The sequence below is a fragment of the Balaenoptera ricei genome, chromosome 20 (genome assembly GCF_028023285.1).
Source record: "Balaenoptera ricei isolate mBalRic1 chromosome 20, mBalRic1.hap2, whole genome shotgun sequence".
NCBI classification, from domain to species: domain Eukaryota; kingdom Metazoa; phylum Chordata; class Mammalia; order Artiodactyla; family Balaenopteridae; genus Balaenoptera; species Balaenoptera ricei.
In genome coordinates this window covers 974654-998391 of record NC_082658.1, presented here as the reverse complement: position 1 = coordinate 998391, position 23738 = coordinate 974654, and positions in this window count along the sequence as shown.

Genomic DNA, 23738 nt, shown 5'->3' with positions numbered 1-23738 from the left:
CAAACGTCTTGAACGTCTCACTATCATAATCAACATCCTAATGGTGGGTTTGCCATTGAAAGTAGGTTAGGGGGGCTTCCCTGGTGGCTCAGGGGTTAAGAATCCGCCTGCCAATGCAGGGGACACGGGTTTGAGCCCTGGTCCGGGAAGATCCCACATGCCGCGGAGCCACTAAGCCCGTGCACCACAACTACTGAGCCTGCACTCTAGAACCCGTGCACCACAACTACTGAGCCTGTGCTCTAGAACCCACGAGCCACAACAGCTGAGCCCACGCACCTAGAGCCCGTGCTCCGCAATGAGAAGCCACCGCAATGAGAGGCCCACGCACCGTAACAAAGAGTAGTCCCCACTTGCCGCAACTAGAGGAAATGTGTGCAGCAACGAAGACCCAACGCAGCCAAAAATAAATAAATAAATAAATTTATTAAAAAAAAAAAAAGTAAGGTTAGGTTTTCCACACAGCGATGTGTGAAGTGCATTTCTGACAAATCTGCGTAAGAAACAGTTCAAGTGAGAAATGCTTTGGCTCTTGAGGCACCAGGTACCCGTGCAATTCTTCCATATGGAATCTTGCCATCATCAAGTCCACCATTGCCACAAACCAAGCTGGCCTTGGACTCCTGCACCTGCCTTTCCTGTTGGCTCATTTTTATTGATAAAGGACCCCTTGCTGCACCCAGCCGTAGACTTCCACCCGGAGAGACGGAGGCCCTGACGCGAATCCAGTCACATGGAGGAGACCTAAAGCTCAGATGTAAGTTCTTAAGTCTCTGAAATAACAGGTAAGAATCCTGGAGGAGCTGACGCATCCCTTCATCCTTCTCACACAGGAAGAAAGGCCCCATGAGACTGAAGACACTCCAAAGACCTTTATTTTTTCTTTTTTTGAATTTTATTTTATTTTATTTTTTTATACAGCAGGTTCTTTTTTTGGGGGGGGTGAATTTTAGCATTTACTACTATAGCATAAAACTTCATTTTCAGTGTCTCTCTACATTCAATCCAGATAATTTTTAAATGATAATTATTCTATGGAAGCACATTCAGTTCTAGCTAGGAAACCCAAATACATAAGTTTAAATATCATAATTATATGCATTGTCATGTATATATATATTACATATAATACATATAATTTATATAATATAAATGATACACGTTGAATATTATACTTTTCCTATCATTTTCAATTTGTTTTGAATTTTACTTATTTCTTATACAGCAGGTTCTTATTAGTTATCTATTCCATACACAGCCATGTACACATGTCAGTCCCAATCCCCCAATTCATCCCACCCCCCACCCCCCTCCCTGCTCTCCCCCCTTGGAGTCCATACGTTTGTTCTCTACATCTGTGTCTCTATTTCTGCTTTGCAAATAGGTTCATCAGTACCATTTTTCTAGATTCCACATATATGCATTAATATACAATATTTGGTTTTCTCTTTCTGACTTACTTCACTCTGTATGACAGTCTCTCGGTCCAACAACATCTCTACAAATGACTCAATTTCTTTCCTTTTTATGGCTGAGTAATATTCCATTGTATATATGTACCACAACTTCTTTATCCATTCATCTGTCTATGGGCATTTAGGTTGCTTCCATGTCCTGGCTATTGTTAACAGTGCTGCAATGAACATTGGGGTGCATGTGTCTTTTTGAATTATGGTTTTCTCTGGGCATATGTCCAGTAGTGGGATTGCTGGGTCGTATGGTAATTCTATTTTTAGTTTTTCAAGGAACCTCCATACTGTTCACCATAGTGGCTGTATCAATTTACATTCCCACCAACGGTGCAAGAGGGTTGCCTTTTCTCCACACCCTCTCTAGCATTTCTTGTTTGTAGATTTTCTAATGATGCCCATTCTAACTGGTGTGAGGTGATACCTCATTGTAGTTTTGATTTGTATTTCTCTAATAATTAGTAATGTTGAGCAGGTTTTCATGTGCTTCTTGGCCATCTGTATGTCTTCTTTGGAGAGATGTCTGTTTAGGTCTTCTGCCCATTTTTGGATTGGGTTGTTTGTTTTTTTAATATTGAGCTGCATGAGCTGTTTATATATTTTGGAGATTAATCCTTTGTCTGTTGATTCTTCTGCAAATATATTCTCCCATTCTGAGGGTTGTCTTTTCGTCTTGTTTATGGTTTCCTTTGCTGTGCAAAAGCTTTGAAGTTTCATTAGGTCCCATTTGTTTATTTTTGTTTTTATTGCCATTACTCTAGGAGGTGGATCAAAAAAGATCTTGCTGTGATTTATGTCAAAGAGTGTTCTTCCTATGTTTTCCTCTAAGAGTTTTACAGTGTCTGGTCTTACATTTAGGTCTTTAATCCATTTTGAGTTTATTTTTGTGTATGGTGTTAGGGAGTGTTCTAATTTCATTAGAACACTAATTAATTACCTCTAATTAGCTAATTAATTAACACATTAATTAGCTCTTCTCTAAATGTTTGATAGAATTCACCTGTGAAGCCATCTGGTCTTGGACTTTTGTTTGTTGGAAGATTTTTAATCACAGTTTCAATTTCATTACTGTGATTGGTCTGTTCATATTTTCTATATCTTCCTGGTTCAGGCTTGGAAGGTTGTACCTTTCTAAGAATTTTTCCATTTCTTGCAGGTTGTCTCAAACACCTTCTAAGCCATGGTTGAGCGTGTGGGATTGGTCACCTAGGAGAGATTTTTATTTTATTTTATTTTATTTTATTTTTTGGCTGTTCCACATAGCATGTGGGATCTTAGTTCCCTGACCAGGGACTGAACCTGTGCCCCATGCAGTGGAAGCTCTGAGTCCTAACCACTGGGCCACCAGGGAAGTCACAGCAGAGATTTTAGTTTTTTGTTGCAACATTCCTAGCCTGGATTTTTTGCTCACTGAGTTACACGAAGTTTTGATAGTTACAAAGAAAGAAAGATGAGCTAGCAGCCCACCTATCACAGTCTTGGATGTCCAGGAGAAACTGGACAAAGAGGTGTATAGCTGAGGGTTCTGCCCCCTGAGCATCCTTTGGTACTCACTGCCAGGGGCCAGCCAATGGTAAGCCAGAGTTGCTAACAAGATCAGGATAATTCACAGCTCCCAGTGGGTCTTGCCTGGGTAGTCAATGAAATCTCACTGGGGGAAAGAAAAGAATACTTCTACCTGAATCCCTCATCAGTCTGGACTCATTACTGGCTTCTCTGTAGTTGGACTAAAGCAACAGGATAGCAGTTTAGGGATGGCTGATCTGAAGCACATCAGGCACGGCAGCTGGGCAGATGCAATGGCACCGAATTCAAGGGAACCCCGTAAGTGGCTTCTACCAGCAACGTGGGTCTCAATCAGCACCATCCGAACAAGCCTCATAGAAAGTGCAGGTGATAAAGCAGCAGCAGTTTCCACAAGCTCTCACAAGTGGTGGAGTCTCTGAGAAATGGGGTAACACGTGGGGTGGGGAGGAAAGACCTCAGAAGAGACAGCGGCACCCAGAGCCCAGCTCAGCTCCAGTCCGGAACGTACCCCACCTCCTCCCAGCTCTCGCTCCGCTCACAACTGCCTTTCTTCAATCCGCTTATTAATACGGGTGCTCAGTCCCCACCACGTGCCAGACACTGTGCTTTCCACACCTTATGTAATCCTCGCAATTCTATGACATATACAATTATTTCCCCCTTTCTCAGATGCAGAAACTGAGGCTCTCAGAGGTTAAGCATCTTGCAGCTGTTATGACCTAGAGCTGGGATTCAGACCCAGGCGTTCAGACTCCAGAACCTACCTCTGAACCCCCTAACCCTTGCTACTCAACGTGCGGCCCCCCGCGCAGGGATGTGGCAGCAGCAGTGGGCGCCGGTAGTCACCTGGGAGGTGTCAGGGTGCAGAATCTCTGTCCCTCTGCCACGCCCGACACCGACTGAGAATCTGCCTTTTAACAAGATCCCCAGGTGACGTGTGGGTTTATTAACTGTAGAGAGGGAGCCTGGCGCTGGCTTCCCTCTGCTGTGCCTCTGCCCGCACTTCTCTCCAGGACCCTGAGGACAGGCTAGGGGCTGGACAGTGCTGGAGGGGGCCATGGGGATGGGGCCAGCGCACCATAGGGTCCAAAGGGGGGCTGAACTGGGTCCCATGACTTCCGTAGACACGGAAACGGGATTATGACCACTTCCCAAGCCTGGCAATATTTCCTGAGGTTGAGGGGTTGCAGCATGCACCATTCTAACGTTTCTCTTCAGTGCTTGAGTCATTGTCAAGATGCCACCGCCCGCCACTGAGCTCTGTTTCTCAGAGACTTTTTTTTTTTTTTTTTTTTTTTATGGCTGTGTTGGGTCTTCGTTTCTGTGCGAGGGCTTTCTCTAGTTGCGGCAAGCGGGGGCCACTCTTCATCGCGGTGCGCGGGCCTCTCACTATCGCGGCCTCTCATGTTGCGGAGCACAGGCTCCAGACGCGCAGGCTCAGTAATTGTGGCTCACGGGCCCAGTTGCTCCGCGGCATGTGGGGTCTTCCCAGACCAGGGCTTGAACCCGCGTCCCCTGCATTGGCAGGCAGACTCTCAACCACTGCACCACCAGGGAAGCCCTCTCAGAGACTTTTAACAGTCTTCAGAGCCTGTTTCAGGGAAGACCTGGTCCCTTTCATAAATGAGTTGGAATTTAAACACTCCGGCTGAGAACGATGATCCAGCCCTAGAGTCAAGAAGATCTAGTGCTGGGGTTGGGGGGTGGGCCCTCAGTCAGTCCAGGGGTTCTTAACCCTGGTGTACATCCCAGGTCTCCAAAGCCTCTTCCGAGACCTACCCCCTGAGTCCTCTCCAGATTCAGCAAATCGGACTCTCTGCAGGGAGGTCCAGGAATCCTTTCTACAAAAGCTTTTCAAGACGAAAACTCTAATTCGAAAAGATACACGCACCCCAGTGTTCACTGCAGCACTGTTTACGATAGCCAAGACGTGGAAACAGCCTAAATGTCCAAAGACAGATGAATGGATAAAGAAGATGTGGTACATATATACAATGGGATATTACTCAGCCATACAAAAGAATGAAATAATGCCATTTGCAGCTACATGGATGGACCTAGAGATTATCATACTAAGTGAATTAAGTCAGGCAGAGAAAGACAAGTATTATATGATATCATATATACGTGGAATCTAAAAAGTAATACAAATTAACTTATTTACAAAACAGAAACAGACTCACAGACATAGAAAACAAACTTATGGTTACCAAGGAGGAAATGGGTCGGGGAGGGATAAATCAGGAGTATGGGATTAATAGATATACCCTACTATACATAAAATAAACAACAAGGATTTACTGTATAGCATAGGGACCTATATTCAATATCCTGTAATAACCTATAAAGGAAAAGAATCTGAAGCTGTACACCTGAAACTAACACAACATTGTAAATCACTTATATTTAATTTTTAAAAAAGAGCTTTTCAGGTGATTATAGAATAATCTCAGGAGTAGCAATTGAAAATAGTTATTTCTATTCCAATCCCACCCCACTTCCAACCAAAATCCTGAGCAGTCAGAGGGCAGAAGGGAACTTTAAGAAATCAGAATACAGGGGGCTTCCCTGGTGGCACAGTGGTTGAGAATCTGCCTGCCGGTGCAGGGGACACGGGTTCGAGCCCTAGTCTGGGAGGATCCCACATGCCGCGGAGCAACTAGGCCGGTGAGCCACAATTACTGAGCCTGCGCGTCTGGAGCCTGTGCTCCGCAACAAGAGAGGCCGTGACAGTGAGAGGCCCGCGCACCGCGATGAAGAGTGGCCCCCACTTGCCGCAACTAGAGAAAGCTCTCGCACAGAAACGAAGACCCAACACAGCCATAAATAAGTAAATAAATAAATAAATAAATAAATAAAAATTAATAAAATAAAGAAATCAGAATACAAATGAGTTTTAAGACAAAACACCAGGCTTCAAGGCATTTCAGCTTGTGGACAGTTGAACTATGGACCCAGACTCTTCCCAGAGGCTCCTGGCTGGTTCTCTTCTCTTCTGTGGTTAGGAAGTGGGCAGCTTGAAAATCTCTGGCCAAGACAATGGTCCCTGAACCTGGCTGTACTTCAGAACTGCCTGGGAAGATTGTTAAACACACAGATGCCTGGCCCTCCTCCTGAGCCTCTGAGCCAGGAGGGCAACCGTTCAGGACCTGGATGGATTTTTATGTTCCTCCAAGTGATTGCGATGCATTACAGGAGTGTGGATCGCTGGGCTGGGGACCTGTAGCTTCTTCGGATGCCCAAGTAGATCAAGTTTTGATCTGAGGGCTGGGACACAGTCCTGAGTTCCCAGAAGGCCCCCAGGAAGCCAAAGAGAGCGGACCACCCTCACCTGGGAGTGATGTTGGTTGAAGCACCAAGGAAGGGGTCTCAAGCAGCCAGAAAGAGATGACAGCAAAGATCCAGCGGAAGAGGGAATCCAGGGCTACGGACCTGCGTCGAGCTTAGATGGAGCTCCGTTTGCTCAAAAACACGTCACACGGCTCTGCTGTAGAGTCTGCGTGCAGAGATGGCTTCTGCGACGAAAATCATCGTGCACACTTGACTTGGCTGTACAATGACTGACTACGGTGAAGGCCGGAAAGTGAAGTGAAAAAGTTATGTGTCAAGTATGGATTCTGCACCAGAGGTCCTATTACTTTATGTCTCAAAATCAAGTTTAAATTGCTTTGGACCCTTACCTAGTGACTGGCAGAACATTCAGTCTCAAGAGATTCTGGAGGGTCCATTCTTCCCCTTCTTGGTTATAAAGTCCCCCAACTTCTGTGGCGTTAGAAAACTGGGCAGGGGCTGGGGCTGCAGCCTGCGTTCAGGATGGCCCCCATCTCTCAAGTTGTTCTTTGTGCTCCAAGATGCTGCCGATAAGCCCTGGTCACTGCCAAGAGATGGTCCTTGACTCCCAGGCAACACTGCTCTGGGCCAGGGTGGGGCGTCTCAGCAGCACCCTGCACGGAGCAGCCCTCACTGGCCAGAAGGTTCTACAGGCCAGGCACCCAAATGCGTGCTCCAAGGGGACAGTGCTCCCCTCTGGCCATTTCTGCCTTCCATACTCCCTCCCAGCTGCTCCCATTTGGTTATTTCTCCAGCTGCCCCAGCAAAGAGCTTCTGGACGTGCCATGCTGGCCCTCCCTTCCCAGGGATGGGAACAAGTGAGGAGTGGCGAGAATAACCCTAGTTAAAGACCTATGTTTTTCCTAGTAACTCTCCCCGATCCTGCTGTGAAGTCCAGGCTGGATTTTAGGAGGCCAAGATGGCTCTCTTCTCTTTTCATTACTTTCAGCATCTCTGGGACACAGACGGATTTGCCAGCCAGTGAGGCAGCCCTGCGGTCAGAGCAGCTGCGTCATCTACACGCAAAGGGAGAGGAGGTGGCCCCCCGCCCCCGCTCCCACCTCCACCAAGAACAGGCGTCGCTCAGAGCACACTTTTCTTGAATCACCAACTGGACCTGTTTAATTTTGCTGTTAAGAAAGGCCGAACCTTGCCTAAGAAGTCACATCCATACTAGGAAGTCTGGCCCTAGGATTTGTGTTAATACATGGCTGTAGTCTAGAGTACCCTGAAGCCGCTGCTCTGCCAATTCTAGTCCAGATGTGTGTCAGTCAGGCTGCAAGTGACAGCAAGTGACTCTGGCAGATGGGAGCACCCAGGAATGTACTGGAAGGACACCAGGGAGCCGCGGATTCTTTAGGAAGACTGGAGACAGAGGCCCAGGAGGGGAGGCAGCAGGAAGCCCAGCCGTGGCATTTGCGGACGAGACCACAGACCGCCCACTCTGCCCCTGAGGGTGGCACGCGACCACCTTGAAGAACCCCTCTCCGCCTCAATATTTTTTATATGGAGAGGTATCACTTCCAAATAAGAACAACGTTCTGAGGTAAGATAGAAAAAAACCAAAATAACAGCACCACCAAAATAAGACAAACCCAAACGTCCACAGCAAGGTGATCCCAGCGTGGTTGGTACACGGAGCGCTAACGGGCCCCGCGCGCCCTTTCCTAGTTAATTCCCACCACAGCGCCCAGAGGTGAGCGCAGTCAGAGAGGCTGGGCATGTGCCCGGGGCTGCCCAGCAGGTGGAGGAGCCCAGGCGGGCAGCGGGTTTGTCCGTCCCGGAGGCTGGTCTCTTCCCTCCCCCAGCCGTTCCTCCCGCTCCCCTGGCCAAGCTCTGATCCCCTAATTGCACTGAAGTGAGAGTGTCTTTTTGGCTCCAAGCCTCCTGCAGATGAAGCCAGCTGCTTGTCTTCCAGCCCTGTGGACTTCCCAGCCCGGGGAAGTGGCTGGCTCTCCTTTTCCCTGGATAGAATGTAATTTCCACGTGCTTTTCAGCAGTTTTATTGATTGAACGTGGTTCCAAGCTTTTTCATCCTTGACACGTCAGCTCCAACACGGTCCTACAGGACAGGGGACATCCTTGTTAAAGAGGAAAGTCCACGATAGGACAGCCTTTCTCATGTAAGGAGCTGCTTTAGCTTATTCCTTGGTTAAAACTGAGCGTGCCTCGAAGACAAACACTAAAAAACCAGCCACACCTGCAGTTTCTGGCTGTTCCCTGGGGTGGAAGTGATAAAGCCTTTCAACTTAGGGACTTGGCAGTGAATCAGTCACCTCATTAAAGATGTATGGCAACAGGGGAAAACCTGCCTTCCTATTAGTTTATAATAACAACAAAAAATGACATCAGCCGTATTTGGTGGAAAGAACGCCAGCTTTGGGGTCAGAAGACACGCATTTGAGTCCAGGCTCTGCCACTGGCCAGCGGTGTGAGTCTGACCGAGTTACTGAAGTTCTCTCAACCTCAATGTCTTCATCTGCAAAACGAGGTTTTGGGGGCTTCCCTGGTGGCACAGTGGTTGAGAATCCGCCTGCCAATGCAGGGGACATGGGTTCGAGCCCTGGTCTGGGAAGATCCCACGTGCCGCGGAGGGACTGGGCCCGTGAGCCACAATTATTGAGCCTGCGCGTCTGGAGCCTGTGCTCCGCAACAAGAGAGGCCGTGACGGTGAAAGCCCGTGCACCGCGATGAAGAGTGGACCCCGCTTGCCACAACTAGAGAAAGCCCTCGCACAGAAACAAAGACCCAACACAGCCATAAATAAATAAATAAACAATACTTAAAAAAAAAAAAAGTACATGTTGGAACCATCAATGATGTTGAATTTAAGAGATTAATTTAACTTAATATTTAAAAACAAAAAACAAAAAAAAACCCACGAGGTTTTGGTGAAGATCAAGTAAAAGTATACTCGTGAAAGTTTTGCACAAATATTAGCTTTGGTACTATTACCCCTAGAAAGACCACACTATATATAGCTACTTTCTTGCAAACCAGGATGATCTCATAAGGATGGAGCAATTATTAATAGCATGTGCGCCAGAACCCGATTCATCAGTCTAAGCCTCGTGTTACAGACTCCCATTGCACGAACAGGAGGAAGAAAAGGCACTCGTGAAAACCACGTGTATAAATCTCCAGAAGAGCCCACAAGTTTTCCAGCGGGGGGTCCTCGAAGTGCGACCCCCAAACAGCAGTAGAAGCATCACCTGGGAATTTGTTCAAAATGCAAATTCTCAGGCCCCACCTGGCCCGATTCAATGAGAAACTCTGGAGGTAGGGCCCTGTCATCTGTATTTTAACAATATTTAAAGATTATTTATAATTTAAAACATTTTTTTAATTTAATAAAAATTTAACAAGATGAACGCCCTTCAGAGGGATGAAGTTTGAGATCTGCTACTTTACACACCTGACCTCAGTTAGTCGTTACAACAAAGCTGCTTTATTATTCCCACTTTAGAGCTGAGGAAACTGAGGCTCAAAAGAGAAACAGAATTTGCCCCAGTTCACAGGCATTCACCCGGCCCCTGCCTACTCCCCTGCTCTGCTGCGGATTATCTGGTAGAGGTGTTGAGACAGTCTTTCCTGTGGATGATTAAACAGCTGGTGCAAACTTCCAGGTCAGCCAGTGGAGTGACCACAACATACCAGGAAGCTGTGTCACTGAGAAAACCCAGCCAGCAAGGGCTGTGCACAATGCCACAGTGACTCATGGAAGCCCGGGTGGCCTGCTCTGAGGATGAGAGGTCCCCAGTGACCTTTGCACATCTTACTGAGTCTTTCCTACTTGGCTCTTGTACACGCGGTACACTCATCCCCAAGCCCCCTCCCAGCCGGTCCAGCCCCGCTGATGGAGCCAGCATCCTGGCCCTGGTGGAGCTTTCAGGCTGGCTGGCCTCCCCACCCTCCCAGCCTTCCTCAGACTCTCCAGGTAAGGGCAGGAGCCTGGGCTTGTCCATCCTGTCTTAGCTGAGAGGTCCCCCCTTCCAGCCGGACCTCTGCTGCTTCTGAGGGTGGGGTTCTTCTACGTCTGGCTCCCCCTCCCCTGCTCCTGGCAGCTCTGGATGTGTCACCCACCACCAGGAAGGACACCAAGGGTCATTCCCAAGCCTTCACCCAGAAACCCTCTTTTCCCAAATGGATTTTCCATTTCCCTCGTCAGGTGCCCCCAGAGTGGAGCTACACCCTCACCCACCCACTCAGGATACTCGCTCCACACCTGGGCTAGGGACGAGGGAGAATTTCATCAGGGCTGAATTCATGTAAGTCCTAGGAAAATGTTTCCTTAATGATCTCAGGTCCCCCAGGTTTGGGTGGAAAAGGAGGCTACAGTCAGGGTTCAAGCTACCAGAAGACTTGGCTGATGACCTTCCAGGCTGCCCTTCCCTGTGCATAATCTTGCTTACATCTCACTGGACGCTTTTAGCTGCTGAGTACGCTGGGATGTGCTCTCTCAGCTGGGCGCATCGCCTCCAGAATAGGATGGCAAGGAAGAAGAGGCAAATGGAGTTGGGTGGACTACGGCATCCTCAGAAACTTAGGAGTGTAGTTAGTTGCAGGAATAGCCATGCCGGTACCACTCATGGACTAAGAAAATGCTGCATGATTTCACAACCAGGAGGTGGCTAATGAGCTCTGAAGGGGCAAGCTCAGCAGCTCACTGGATTGGGAGTGGAGCGTGATTGAAGACAGGTGACAAGGGTTAAACAATGAGCGGACAGTGGGGAGGTGGAGATGTAGGACCCAGACTTCCCTACAGAGCCCTCTGAGTAAAGAGAAATGAGAAAGAGAGAGAGAGGACACATACACACAGCTCCCAGCCTTCATTTTGACTGTGTTTTTTCTTCTCCCGGCTCAGCCTTGACAAGACTTAATAACTGTAAAATTGACGGATCTGAGCTTCGGTCTCTCTCTCTTCTTCTTCCTGGGGAAAGTGCTAATGAGGAACGGAATGGCCAAAGGCTGAACCTCAGGAGGGATAAGCAGGTCCCGAGAAATACGTACCAGCTGAGCGCTGGGGATTTTCTCCATGACAAAAAGCTGTTAAGTTCTTACTCTTTCTCCTGATGGTCCTTGCTCTCTCCTTCCTGTCTTCTTTTTATTCTTCCTTTATGATCCTTTCTTTCTTCCATTCCCAATATATGTGTCTTAAGTAGGGAACTTATATTTCTTGACCAGCTACTTATGTGCCAGGTACTGGACTTGGGGTCTCAACTACATTATCTCAGTTCTCCCAGCAGCCTTTGTAGGGATGTACATTATTACACTCATTTTACAGAAGAGGAAATTGAGGCTCACAGAGTTTAAATAATCTGTCAAGGTCACACAGCTAAGTGAACTGCCGCTGGGAATTACAACTAGATTTGTTGGATTCCAAAGCACTTTTTCTCTCTATTATTTTCTGGAGGGTTTGTGAAGTGCTGTCAAGGGGCTAAAGAAATGTCAATTACTCACTTGAGTCCAAGGTCACAAAAGAGACATGGAATTCCTGTTTGCTTTTTATAAAGTTCAGATCTGTCTTTCTATCAAGTACCACTGATCTGCTAGTAGAAATCCTCACAAGGAAGAGCTTGAGGAACCCAGTGCTTTGCTGTCTGTCTCGGTTTTCCAGGGGCTCAGGCAGCCCCCCACCAGCCAGGGGCGCTCAGCCAGACCCCACCAGTCAGGGGCTCTCAGCCAGCCCCGCACCAGCCAGGGGCGCTCAGCCAGCCCCCCACCAGCCAGGGGCGCTCAGCCTGCCCCCCACCAGCCAGGGGCGCTCAGCCAGCCCCCCACCAGCCAGGGGCGCTCAGCCAGCCAACCCCCCACCAGCCAGGGGCGCTCAGCCTGCCCCCCCCCAGCCAGGGGCGCTCAGCCGGCCCCGCACCAGCCAGGGGCTCTCAGCCAGCCCCCCACCAGCCAGGGGCGCTCAGCCTGCCCCCCACCAGCCAGGGCCTCTCAGCCAGCCCCCCCCAGCCAGGGGCGCTCAGCCGGCCCCCCACCAGCCAGGGGTGCTCAGCCGGCCCCCCAACAGCCAGGGCCTCTCAGCCAGCCCCCCCCAGCCAGGGGCGCTCAGCCGGCCCCCCACCAGCCAGGGCCTCTCAGCCAGCCCCCCCCCAGCCAGGGGCGCTCAGCCGGCCCCCCACCAGCCAGGGGCGCTCAGCCTGCCCCCCACCAGCCAGGGCCTCTCAGCCAGCCCCCCCCAGCCAGGGGCGCTCAGCCGGCCCCCCACCAGCCAGGGGCGCTCAGCCGGCCCCCCACCAGCCAGGGGCGCTCAGCCGGCCCCCCAACAGCCAGGGGCGCTCAGCCTGCCCCCCACCAGCCAGGGGCGCTCAGCCGGCCCCCCACCAGCCAGGGGCGCTCAGCCTGCCCCCCACCAGCCAGGGGCGCTCAGCCTGCAGGCAGGGTGATGGGGACCAGCAGCCACATGCTCCGTTTATAGAATCTCTCAGACAACCGATAAAAGAGTAGCAACTTTCATAGCAACTTGACATTGGTGGAGTTTCTAATAGATAAAGCATTTTCCGCTGCTATTGCCCCAAGATTTTTCATAAGAAGTAAAAGAGGGTTTTGGCCCTTACTTGGATTATTAGCAGTAATGAAACAGTAATAAATTCTGGAATGAATCCACTGGCGGCCTTTCCAAGAACAAGCCTCAGCTTCTCTGTCTCTCTCTTCCTCTCTCTCCCTCTCTCTGGGCCACTTACATTTCTGATCATGCAGTGAGATTCTTTCATTTGTGGAAATCTACCCCAGAACATATTTTATGTGGTAAAAGAAGGCAAGAGTGATGGCTATATGCTTATTTATTATTTTCTCATTAAATGGCTCTTTAGTGAACCAAAAATAATCTCTTTGATCAACAAACACACATTGATCTCTTCCGAGGCTGAGTGAATGTGAAAAGACATGATCTGATGTAGTTAGAAAAAGGTATCCTGAGCTGCGATACTGGTTAATCTTTTCATTCCAAATGTCTGGTGGAACCAATGGCTGATATTTTCAAAAAGAGAAGAGCCTGAGGTATAGCAGTGGTGGCAGCTCCTTGGAAGCATTTGTCCTTCACTTTTTAAAAACCTGGATCCAGACACTGGGCTGTGCAACACGAATATTTTTCTTTAAAAGGCAAGTACATACAGAGGTTACCCGTGGGGAACAGGAAAGGAGGGGGCAGTGGGGAGAAAACACTTCTCTACTATTTGTCTTTGACCACGTATCTAACCGAGCCTTCTTTTAAAAAACAGAAACTAGTTCAATAAAAGCAAAAAACACCACCCACAAAAGAGGGGGCACGAGCAGAGACTGTTTTTGAAAAACTCACCCCCTTGGCCCAGATTCACCAGAAACATATCGTCGCTGTTTCCCTCAAGCTGATGTACCTATTGTAAATGCCCAAGCACCTTTGTCATCAAGAGCACCAAGTGGAAATGCCGATGGCAGGGTTTCGGGGGTGGGTCCTAACTTCTGAGTTGCTCTGTTTGGTTCTGGATGTCACAGGTACCCAGCAAGCATGAAGGGGAAAGGTGAGGCATTGGTCCTGTAAATTTGAGGGGAAACAATTTTGGTTGTAATTAGCTGGGTGCCCCAGGAGAAATCATATTGACTTTACTTTGTGTTGTTTGAGAACCTCTGGCCCCAGCATCCCTACCTGTCAGTGGAGATTTTCCAGCTCAGAGACTGGTTCATTCGGAGCCCCTGCCTGCTTCTGCGTGGATGGGTAAGCGCCCCAGCACCTCGGAGGCTGCAGCTGGAGCCCACGTGGAATCTGTCCTGATAACTATGAATCCGCTTTGCATGTCCCTCCAGGCAATCTGGCTGCAGCGAGAAGAGAGAATAACAAGAGATGCTCTCTCCGTCTCCTGCACGACCTTCCTGAAAATACAGTTGACCCTCGGACAATGTGGGCCGTGCGGAACCCACCTCCCACACAGTCAAAAGTCTGCAGACCGCTATCTCTGCCGCAAGAGCAAAGGAACAGGTCGATGACTCACCATGGGCGGGAAGCTGGAACGCTTTGGATAGAGTCAGGACTCAAACCCTAGTTCTTTTGATTACACATCCTGGGATCCCTAATCGAACACAAATTTTCCCCACACTTAGTTCATTTAAAGATCTGTAAAGTATGTATATATATGTACTATATTTATTGGAAAAGAATCTGAGAAAGAATATATATATATACACACACACACACAGGTATATGTATAATACATATATATATATGAATCACTTTGCTGTACACCTGAAACTAATACAGCACTGTAAATCAACTATTCTTCAATAAAAAGATTTTAAAAAATCTATGTGTAAGGGCTTCCTTGGTGGCGCAGTGGTTAAGAATCCGCCTGCCAATGCAGGGGACACGTGTTTGAGCCCGTGTCCGGGAAGATCCCACATGCCATGGAGCAACTAAGCCCATGAGCCACAACTACTGAGCCTGTGCTCTAGAGCCCGTGAGCCACAACTACTGAAGTCCATGCGCCTAGAGCCCGTGCTCTGCAACAACAGAAGCCACAGCAACGAGAAGCCCACGCACCGCAACAAAGAGTAGCCCCCGCTCGCCGCAACTAGAGAAAGCCCACGTGCAGCAGGGAAGACCCAATGCAGCCAAAAATAAATAAATAAATAAATAAATAAATAAATAATATCATTAAAAAAAGAAAAAAAAATCTATGTGTAAGTGGACCTGTGCAGCTCAAGCCTGTATTGTTCAAGGGTCAACTGTACATATATTTACTTATTTCTCATATGAAGTGACACGAGGCAAACTGGTGATTGTTAAGCTATTTTCTGTCACCAAGGGGCTCTTTAAAAAAAAGTGGTTGGTGTTTGATAGTTTAGCCCAATAATCCAGTGTTTTCTAGATACTGGAGTAGGTAGAAATGGATATAGTTATACTTTTTATTTTTATTTGATTTAATTTTTTTGGCCGCACCGTGCAGCTTGTGGGATCCAACCAGGGATCAAACCCGGGGACTGGCAATGAAGGCCGCATCCTAACCACTGCACCATCCGGGAATTCCCGAGTTATACTTTTTAAAGAGACCCTATATCTGAAAATTCAATTTCATAAAAGGATAAATTAGAAACATTAAAAATGTTGTGAACGGTTTTTACTAAATCCTTTTCTTAATTCCATAAAGAATTTCTTCAGGTAACGGCTCTTCAAGTTCACCTTAGCATTTGTTTAAAGATGATTAATTGGTTGAATTGGGAATCCTAAGAACTTAAAACTCAAGTGTGGAAGACCATTTATGGGGAATCAGTCAGAAGTGAAGTTAGAGCATCTTCGAAAGATCATGAGTCATTGGACAAAAACAAGTCAACCCTGAGCTCCTTGAAGACGGGAAGCTTGGCTTCCATCTCTGATTCCAAAGACCTGGCCAGATGTCCAAATAGAATCAGGACCCTGAGCCGCGGACTCCAGCCACGATGCTTGAGACGATGGGGCACAAAGGTGCCTTCCCTGGGGGCTATTGGGGCACATTTGGGGTCTCAGGGACATGGGGGCAGGGAGGCAGCAGAATGGGGGATGGGCAGAGCAGGTTCTAGAGTCTGCGACCTTGAGCACGGAAAGGGAGAGGCTGGACAGCCTCCCTCAGAAACCAGCGCTCCCTGAGAACCAGCCTCCTGGAAGAGGCAGGAACAAGGAAGTGGGGGGAAGAGGAGAGAGGCTGACTGACACCACCCCCCCGACAATCTCCCATTTTACAGGCCCCAAAGGTGGGACTTACTTCCATGGCCCTAATCAAAACTGAAATGATGCCAGGGGCAAGCAGGCCTCCTGTCCTCCCGAATCTTCTCCCCCTTTCCTGCTCAGGCAGCTTTCTCTAAAAAGCCAGAAAGACTCCAAAGATGGACCAAAAAAATTTTTTTTAATGCAAATAAGATCAAGTGAGGGGCTTCCCTGGTGGCACAGTGGTTGAGAGTCTGCCTGCTAATGCAGGGGACGCGGGTTCGGGCCCTGGTCTGGGAAGATCCCACATGCCGCGGAGCGGCTGGGCCTGTGAGCCACGACTGCTGAGCCTGCGCGTCTGGAGCCTGTGCCCCGCAACGGGAGGGGCCGCGATAGTGAAAGGCCCGCGCACCGCGATGAAGAGCGGTCCCCGCACCGCGATGAAGAGTGGCCCCCACTTGCCGCAACTGAAGAAAGCCCTCGCACGAACCGAAGACCCAACACAGCCAAATAAATAAATAAATAAATAAATAAAGTAGCTATAAAAAAAACAAACAAACAAACAAACAAACAAAAAATATATATATATATATCAGTTCCTTTAAAAAAAAAAAAAAAAAAAAAAAAGATCAAGTGAGGAAGTTAACAAGATATGAAAGGTTTGGGTCAAAGTATGGAAGGCTGGTAACAGATTCTGTTTTGGGTTCTGATGGTTGAGTTCAGCCCAGCCCACTCGAATGGAAGCCTCGTAAGAGAAGGGACTTTATTTTGTAACCGCTGTATCCCCAGTGCTGTGCATGGTGGCACCTCCAGGGGTATTTATTGGCTGCGGAATGAACAAAGCTGCAATGTGCTAGGTGCTATGCTACAAAGCAGGAAGTTTCCAAGAAAGGATTTTACGAAGCTCGCGGTTGGTGAGACTAAATATGAAGAGGTGAATCCCCAGAGTGTATGGAAGCAAAAAGGAAAAGTTAGGGATCAGGACAAGGGAAGTGCTTGATAGCTGAGGGGGGAGTCGGCCGCTACTGATGTGGAAACGAGGAAGATGGAGACACACTCAGCCATCCCAGTGGTCTGCCCAAGGCCTGCCTGGTTATCTTTATCCAGACAAAGCCCGACAGAAACTGTTGCAGAGGAATTTTTGTCTTAATGGTCAGACATCTAACTCCTTAGAAGGAGTAACAGCAGATTTCATTTGCAACACGTTACATCTATGGTAGAAAGCTAGGTGTATCTGGCTCAAGTCTTTCTACAGTCTCATGAATAGTACTTGAGATTCTAACGGTTGCGTTTAAGACTTATCCGTTCTAGTGAATTTGCTAGTCTGTGTTTAAGAAATGGCAGAGGAAAAGCAATTAAAAACCATAAAACAAACTTGCCATTTGTTGCTAACTTTGTCAGAGTCCGTAAGATCACCTTTCTTTACCATGTTCTGTTCATAAGTTAAATTATTGCCAATAAGAGAAGCACCCTCCTGGGTCCATGTTAGACAGCACAGAAAATGACAGAACACAGGATAGTTCCCAGTCACAAAAGCTTATGCATGTCTCCGTTCTTAACTTGCACAGAAGAAATGATGATCCTTGGTTAAAACTGATATTGCTGTGGAATTACAAAGTATCAAGCATGGGAGTTTGTGTTCATTTACACCATCTTCCTGTAGAACAAGTGCTCTGAGCTAAATTATACACTCTACCAAAGAAAAAAAAATGTAGCAAATAGATGGTGACTCAGCTGCCTTGAAACATTTGTTTTGCTTGTTTATTCCTTCTCTGAGCTGCATGAGGAAGCTTCATGTTTAGTCACCAAAAGCCATTCCTGCACCACTAGATGGAAGACTGGCTTCTCTCTGACTCTTTCAATATTTACAGTGTCAGCAGCAGCGTTCGTTCCTCACCCAGAAGATCTCCTAAACTGGGGGGAAAAAAAAAAATCCCACTCTACAGTTGAGAGGACCGACCTGGGAGAATTCCTCTTGTGTAGCCATAAGAGTTGACATGAAAAATGATGATGGCACTGGCCATGGACCGCAGGCCATTTAGCGGGTGGGTGTAGGGTATGGGCTGCTGGTCGGTCAACCAGGGTTCACATCTCAACTCTGCTGGTTGCTACCTGAGCAATAGTAGATACATAACTTCACCTCCTCTCGGCTCAGCACCTCTTTGTCCCTCATAGGTTGAATGGGGATAATACCCCTCAAAGGATGTGGGGATTGAAGGAGTTGACACTTGCCTGTAAAGAGCTTAAAATAATTCCTGGGACATAGTCAGGCCCTTGGTAAATGTTAAATGCTTTTTTATTGTTGTTTCTCTCTTGTTAAACTTTATAAGTTATTAAATCATTTTAGGTCAGCTATAGAGAGCTAAATTATCTTACTGTCAATGAGAGGTATTTATTAGAGACAATGTTTATAAATTTCAAATTTATATTTCATTGGTCCAAATGAGCCAGGAGATACCATCATCTGACTTTACCTCAGCAGACCTCCTCGGGAGCTGCCTCTGGGACAGACCAGCTCTCGTCAAACGGTGTGCTTTCTGCATTCACGTCTTCGAAATTCCACTAAAAATTTTTTTTCTAAGGCTATGGAGCAATTGGTAAGCCAGTTTTATCAATATTGAACCTTCATTTCTCTCTCTCTCTCTATGTATATATGAATGGTTTGAGCTAAATATATATATTTATATTAATATATTTATATTTACAATATATTTAATAGATATTTAAATAATATATTTATATTAAATATATTATATTGTTTATATTAATAATATATTGATATAGTTAATATATTTAAATAATATATATTGATATTAAATATATATATATATTTAGCTCAAACCATTTTTCAATCACTGACACCCAGACCGTAAGAGAAGCACCCAATTTCAAAGGTAATAAATCAAGATTTGACAACTTTAGTCCAATTCACTCTGAACATGTGTTTGATACTTTTAAGAAAGCAACTCAAGCATTCTTAGAAATGTATGTGCACACGGTACCCCAACTATGAAACTTGGGCTTCCTGCTGGTTCCGAGACCTTTGTTAAAAGGACGGAAAAAAATCCCTATATATAAATGTGGGTATAAGATAAAATTATACAGAAAAGATAAAATTAACACAGAAAGCTGTTAATGTGAGTTTTTATGACACTGAGGGTCACTTTTATCATTCTTTTGTCCAGAAAAACATTCAGAAGGATATATTTTTAACATTCATATTTAATTAACTGAAGTTAGATTTAAAAATATAGTTCTTCCTTAAACTTTTAAGTTTACAAATGGTACTCTTTTATTACTAATCACTTCTTTTAAAAAAATATTTATTTATTTATTTGGTTGCACCGGGTCTTAGTTGCAGCAGGTGGGCTCCTTAAGTGTGGCTCGTGGGCTCCTTAGTTGCGGCTCTAGGGCTCCTAAGCTGCAGCATGTGGGCTTCTTAGTTGCAGCATGAGGGCTCCTTAGTTGGGGCATGCAAACTCCTTAGTTGGGGCAGGCATGTGGGCTCTAGTTCCCTGACCGGGGATCGAACCCAGGCCCCCTGCATGGGGAGCATGGAGTTTTATCCACTGCGCCACCAGGGAAGTCCCTACAAATCACTTTAGAGACGCTTTGAGGAAAAGGATAATAAACAATAATAAACAGAATTTGCCAATTCTCTGGCAAACAAAGGTCCCCTTATTAAGACTTAAAACTTAAGTAAGTCTTATAAATCTAGGGAATTCAAATTATAAAAATGGTGCTAAATGAGATGCTGGATGTTGCCTAAACTTCCTGTGGTCGTCGTTTCACGATGCGTGTAAGTCAGACCGTCGTGCTGCGCGCCTTACACTCATACAGTGCTGTGTGTCGATTACATCTCAGTAAAACTGGAAAGGAAAAAACCTGGTGAATCTTAAAATTCTCTTAGGTGTTTTCATGCTGCTTACAGAGTCTGTGAGATTTCAACTTAAAATCACAGCCCACATCCCTTACTCAATTACACATTTTAAATTAGAATCTGTTAAATCCTCTAATATGCCAAATTTTCTTGAAAACGAGTATACACAGTTTCTAAACTTAACTCAAAAATACAAATACTGCAGGTTTAATTTACCATTGATAGAGCTAATTCTAGATCTCTCTGAAGTGAAGGACATTTACCCACTGAAGAGAAGACATTGAAACTGACCTACAATTTGAGGTGACCATTTCAGTTAGCCAAGGTCATCCCCAGACATTCCAAAAGAGAAGAAATCTGGAACTATGACCCCAAGAATGACTTTTCTCCTGAATGCCTGTGGAGTTCGGCTGTTTTTAATAGACGCGCTGCCACAGACTCCAAAATATGGACCACACCACTGTGGCATTAAAATTATTTTGAGCTGAAGTCATTTGAGAGTCACAGATGCAGGAAGAGGCTTTTTCTCTGAACTTCCTTATCTATCTAAAAGCAGATCCTTGCAAAAGGACTCAACTATCATAAATCCCCTCCCTGGGAGTTTCACAACTTTTATCACTGGAGATGGAATCAATGGGGTAAGAGATCACCTAAACAGACCTTGTCACAAAAATACCATATTTCCCATCTATTTTCCTAAGGGCCCATTTATCTTTGACTTTACATAAGTGCCCTTTGGTCCCCTTCTCTTCTCCTATTAAGACGGAATATGAGCCTCAAGTTCTAACCACCCCTTTGAGTAACATTTTTCTCTTTGCTTCTGTGTACATGGGAAAAAAATTGGCCTTTTCTCCTCTTAATTTCTTTTGTCAGTTTAATTCACATGCCCCTGTCACTCAACCTAAGAGAGTAGAGAAAAAGGTTTTTTTCCCCAATACCTATCAACCGTATTTAGTCAACATAATTATTTGACATACCTGTTTACTATTCCCTCTCCAGGGTCATTCCCATGATCATAAAAACATGAGGTTATCTTCCTATAAAAAAATGTATTTAGATTTCAGTGACCACCCTCCACTTTTTAAAAACTTTTGCTTGCAACAGTACCCCTTAATCTCTGACTTCAGTTTCTTCCCCCGCCCCCCACCTTTTTTTTTTGGCGGGATCTTAGTTCCCCCACCAGGGATCGAACCCGCGCCCCCTGCAGTGTCTTAACCAATTAAGCACAGAGTCTCAACCACTGGATCGCCAGGGAAGTCCCCTCCCCTCTTTAAAGGGCCTCCAAGCAAGCTTTGACACACTCCCACCTCTCCACTGAAACTGTCGTTCTGTTCACTGTTTATCCCCAATATCCTATAACAGTGCCTGAGCATAAGTGCTCAACGCATATTTATTAAATAGTGTTTCTGAATGCTTTTTCTAGTCTTCTTTCTTGGTAGAGTTATATCTTGTATGGAAATTTGAATGACATTTGAAAGGATTCCAAGGCTTTGGGAGGTATCACCATTCTAGTTCTAAGGCCACGCCAACTACAGAAACAATTGCAGATTGTACAGTTTGCCAGAAAAATTAAGCGTGCATTCAAAAGAAGCAGGCTGTCATCGCTGCACTGACTCTTGTGAAACAGCCCCTCCCAAGGGGAAGTTGGTGTGCCACGTCACTTACTGATTTACCTAGATAAACCTCGTGGGACAAACCTTCTGAGCAGCTTCTCCAGGTTTTCCTGGAATCTTTGCCCTATGTCGATTGGTGGGAGATGTGCTATTTTTACTCCATGACTGAGTACAGCAGGAAACATCCAAACTAAAACAAGATCAAAGTTTTGAAGGTAGTCATGCCTGTGCGTTAAATAAGAGCTGTCATCAAAATAGAAGTGAGAGTGTGGATGAGTTAAATTTTCCTGGGTGGAAGTGTCCACAGACTTCCCTCTCCCACTCAAATCACCAAAGAGAAGGTAAATTACACAAAGGCAGATATATATATATATAGTAAACACAAGATATGAACATTCCAGGGCCCAGCATTCACTGTTAAACAAAGGCGTTGAACCCAGTGATTGCCCGCACTCTCCCTCTGCTCAACCACCCTGATGCTCACTTCCACCCCAAACTACCTTTTTTTTTTTTTTAAAGAGGACACAAGTGGAAGCAGTTAATTTTTTTTTAAAATTTATTTATTTATGGCTGTGTTGGGTCTTCGTTTCTGTGCGAGGGCTTCCTCTAGTTGCGGCAAGCGGGGGCCACTCTTCATCGCGGTGCGCGGGCCTCTCACTGTCGCGGCCTCTCTTGTTGCGGAGCACAGGCTCCAGACGCGCAGGCTCAGTAGTTGTGGCTCACGGGCCCAGTTGCTCCGCGGCATGTGGGATCTTCCCAGACCAGGGCTCGAACCCGTGTCCCCTGCACTGGCAGGCAGACTCTCAACCACTGCGCCACCAGGGAAGCCCCCAAACTACCTTTTTTTAAAACCGTTGGTTCCTAGACTTTCTCTGATGCAAAATCATAGAAGGAGGACGGAAGGCCTTACCCTGAAGGGAAAGGTAGAGGGAGGTTTTGTTGAAAGTGATATATAATAAAGAGTACAAAAAAAATAGTAAAGGAGAGGAGGAGTAAAAGTCCCTCTAGCTGGGGGCAGAGGAGGGGATACCTTTGGGGGTGGGTGGCTTCTGAGAGACTACTGAGAACGTGGAGGGTTCCGAGTGAATGTGGCGGGTGTGGGGGGGGAGAAGAAAAAAAGAGGGCTTGAACAGTCTGCTCGGAAGCACCCACCGCACACATGGAGCCCCTGAGTGCTGTGGGGCTGGAACTAAACTTGACTCTCACACCTACTGGACACAGCATGCTTGTCTAGCCTCCGGGCAAAGGCGGCTGCGCGCCCTGCGGGAGGGCCCACGGGCTCCTCCCCTCATCTTCGAGTTCACCTGTTTATTTGGACTAGTGGACTTAGCTATTTAGCTTTAAACATGTTCACAGTTTTGTTGAGTACAGGATTGATTTAAGTTAGCTGTACGCATATTTATTTATTTTATTTTTTGACCGAGCGCCACATGGCTTGCGGGATCCTAGTTCCCCGACCAGGAAATGAACCTGCGCCCCCTGCAGTGGAAGCGCGGAGTCCTAACCACTGGACCGCCAGGGAAGTCCCTGTATGCATATTTAAAGTCTACAGTTGGGTGAGTTTTGATATGTGAATATCTGTGAAGCCAACAAATAATGAACATAACCACCCCACCCCCAAAGTCTCCTCCTGGAGTTGATATTTTGGCATGTTTTGCCTTGTTTTAAGGTTTTATGGATATTATCTAGAGATCGAGAGATAAGGTAGGGGACAGATGAAACAGGATTCGTCATGAATTGATAACTGTTGGAACTGGGGGACAGGTACATGGGATTTGTAGCTTTGTCACTTCCATGGGCTGATACGTCCCCCAGGCAGGTTCAGGGAAGCAACTAAGTAACTGCTCCCATTCCCATTAAATTCTAGGTGAATGGAAGACTATGAGAGTTGCTTGGGTCCTCTTGCAACTAGTTTTTTCAAAGAATCCAGGCCTTTCATAGAAAGCACTTTAAGGGTGAGGGTGGCGGGAAATGCAGTAGGTTTAAAACATGAACGCCAGCTTACATTTTTGGTACTCCTTCCGCGGGTCATCTCTTGCTTCCTAAGTCACAGCCACTGGGAGTGGAGGGAACGGCATCTGTCACTTCTGGAGGAATAACGGGCCCCGAAGAGGGGGGTCTCACCATTCACTTTCTCCGAAACGCATGCTTGGTAAAGCTGAGACCCACCATCCTACCTTGCATTTGTAGGAGACTTTAGGATTTACTACCCACCATCTGGTTTTATTTATATTTATATACATTTATATACATGTATC